Genomic DNA, 3,255 nt, shown 5'->3' on the forward strand with positions numbered 1-3,255 from the left:
TCCCAGGCGCAGGGCCGGGTTCTTCACCCTTGCCCCGCCATATGGCGACTGTGGGTCTGGCCCCTGAGGGGGCACAGTACCTAGAGGCGGGTCTAACAGCCGGAGCAGTCGAGACCCTCCTCAGCTCCAGGGCCCCGTCCACAAGGATCCTCCGTGGTGCCCGGAGGATGAGACCTCCAAGGTTTCCACTTGGGATCTGGCAGTGGTTCTTGGAGCATTGGCTGAGGCCCCCTTCAAACCCGTGGAGTCAGCTGAGGCTAAGTACTTGACCCTCAAGATGGCCTTTCTCCTTGCTATCACCTCTCTGAGGAGGGTGGGGGATCTCCAAGCGCTTGCGGTTTCTCCGCAAGCCTGGAGTTTGCCCCAGGGAATATTAGGGCTATCCTGCACCCTCGTCCAGGATGCATCCCTAAAGTGCCTTATTGCGCGGCAGGGTCCACAGTGCTGCAGGCATTTCATCCTCCACCTCATGTGACGGCGGAGGACGGGAGACTTCATCTGCTCTGCCCTGTCAGAGCACTGAGTGTTACACTCTGAGGTCCTCCCGTTGGAGGAAGGCTGACCAGCTGCTAGTGTGTTTTGGGTCTCCCAGGGCCGGGCTCCCTGCATCCAAACATACTATTAGCAACTGGATTGTTCAGACTATTTCCCTGGCCTATCAGGTGCGCGGGTTTGCCTTCACCTGTGGCTGTGAGGGGTCATTCTACCAGAGGCATGGCGGCCTCTCGAGCCCTCCTTTCCGGGGCCTCGTTGCAGGATGTTTGTTTAGCGGCTGGCTGGGCCACTCCGCACACATTCATTCGGTTTTACAGTCTTGACCTTCCTTCGGCACCTGGCACTCGTGTGCTCTCCTCTTAGTCGTGCCACTTTATTGCACACTGGGGCAGGCAGGGTTTTCGGCACGGTTTAGTGGGTATCTCGTTCCCATAGTGTCGTAACCGACGCAGTTCGAGTTCCCTCGAAGGGGAACGTCTTGGGTTACGTACCCTGGTTCCCCGAGAAGTGGAACGAGACACTGCGTCGGCCCGCCGCACCTCTCTCCCCGCCTGAAGCGCCTGCTTCATAGTTTAAGCTAATGATAAGTGTGTACAGGTGTGCTTTATGCTCCTCCGGTACACTCTTCCGTCACACCTTACCGTTCTAGCAACAAGCCAATAGGATTGGAGTGATTTCATTCACGTTCAGACCTGCTACGCCTAGAGGCGTTCCCATAGTGTCGTAACCAACGCAGTGTCTCGTTCCCCTTCTCGGGGAACCAGGGTTACATACGTAACCCGAGACGTTTAACTTAGAGACTGCTAATTACATACACTGCTAATAACAAAGATTTACAAACTTGGGGTTTGGAGTTTAAAAAGATGTTGCTGTTTCACAGGCAAGGAAACTCTAGTGAAAAGATTCTATGACATGGTCTTATGGGAAGTGTAGGATCCAGTTTTTTTGTTTTTTTTTAGTCCATATTAAGAAATGTATATTTCTAGTTTTCCTTTTTTTAATCTGTATTACCCCAAGATGAGAGTTCGACAACTGCTTCAGTTACAACATTTTTTCAGTCAATAATACAACAACAATCCTGCTGTTACCACAACCAATACTTTTATTACTGCTTCTAGTGCTACAACTACTTTTAACACAATGGCAAAAAGCATTCTTCGTAAGGTTTTTTAAGTCGATCTTAAAACAACAGTCACGTGACCAAACGAATATTGAAACATGTAAGAGATGGGAGACAAAATGTTCTGTGTGAAAATGTATTACAAGGTTTATCTGAAGCTAATATGAGCCTTTAGTAGTCTGAGTTAGTCAAATGAAGTGAGTACCTTTCCTGACTTTACTTGACTTTTTATACACAAAAAAGGAATTTTGTTGTAAAAATACTGCAACTTTGACCCCAACACCCTCTTGATTTGTAAAGTGAAGTTTATTTCTGGACACAATCAAAATAGAAATCTATGCAGACAGTAAGCAATTCATAAGACAGTTCTTGTTTATGTGATTTTTAATTTCAAAAATACACCATTTATTCCATATTCTACCTATTGTAAAGTACAGTGCAGCATCTCAGAAAGCATCAGGCCAAATACTAAAGCCACCTGCTTTCTCAGCATCAAAGACATTTGGAAAAATTAGGTGATCATAGCATAAAAGGGATTCAAGGATGAATCAAATCATATTCTATATTTTTATTTTCAACATATCCTATTATTTGACCTAAACCAACACTGAATTGATCCTACTAACAAGTATATCTGTGTATCAAAGCCTTATCATGGTCCTCTGTGCCATAGTGCGCCCAAGTTTGTATAATCTATTAAAAACACATCAGTAAGCCACACTGTTAAGATACGATAAGATCAACTTTATTGTCCCCTGAGGGAAATTTGTCTTGGGCATGACTTGACTTGGACCCTAGCTCAGAGACTCGAGACTTGACTTGAACCCTAGCTCAGAGACTCGAGACTTGACTTGAACCCTTGCTCAGAGACTTGTGAGCATCTCTGCTTCAGGCTAAAGAAGAATCAGATTGACTTTGGGTGAAAACACAGTCATCATCAGAAAGACTTGAATCACAGCGAGGCTGCCGCTTTGTTTTGGAACTAACAAAACCAACACGCAGTTGGCTTTCATCCTTTTGGATAGGTAAACTAACATTACTGCAAAGCATGTAAAATATATATGTTGATTTTTTTCTGGCAAGAAATGATGTAATGGTACAATGTTAATGTCGAGCGATTTGTTTAGTCCATCGTGATAAAAGGCAGGGGTGCCAGCTACGTTAGCACGGATCTCTTCCTAATCAATTTAGATTTATTGCCATTTTGTCAATACTCAGGTACACAGCTTCTTCACAGTCTCAGTCGCTGTAACTTACGTGACCCATATAATATACAATAATGCAACATAAACATTGCAGGACAACAACACAGTAGAAGACCCATTCACTACAGTAACGTTACTTACTGCGGTCTAACTGTTTTAAAGTGTGGCAACAATCTTATTATAAAATTTGTACACCTGGTTGTAATCTGAAAACCACACCACTAGCGGTGGCTGAGAACTACATATTGCCCCTCTTTAAAAAGAACATTTTTGATTAGCAGTTGTTACATTAAGTCATGAAAGTGAATAGAACCAGCTGAAAGAAAACGATTCTACTGGCTCTCAAACATAACCTGACAAACCTCAACAACAAACTCAGCTCAGAAAATGAAAACTTAAGGGGGGAACACAACAATCTGACAGTCCAGTTGGACA

This window comes from Micropterus dolomieu, linkage group LG03 (assembly GCF_021292245.1).
Source record: "Micropterus dolomieu isolate WLL.071019.BEF.003 ecotype Adirondacks linkage group LG03, ASM2129224v1, whole genome shotgun sequence".
NCBI lineage: Eukaryota > Metazoa > Chordata > Actinopteri > Centrarchiformes > Centrarchidae > Micropterus > Micropterus dolomieu.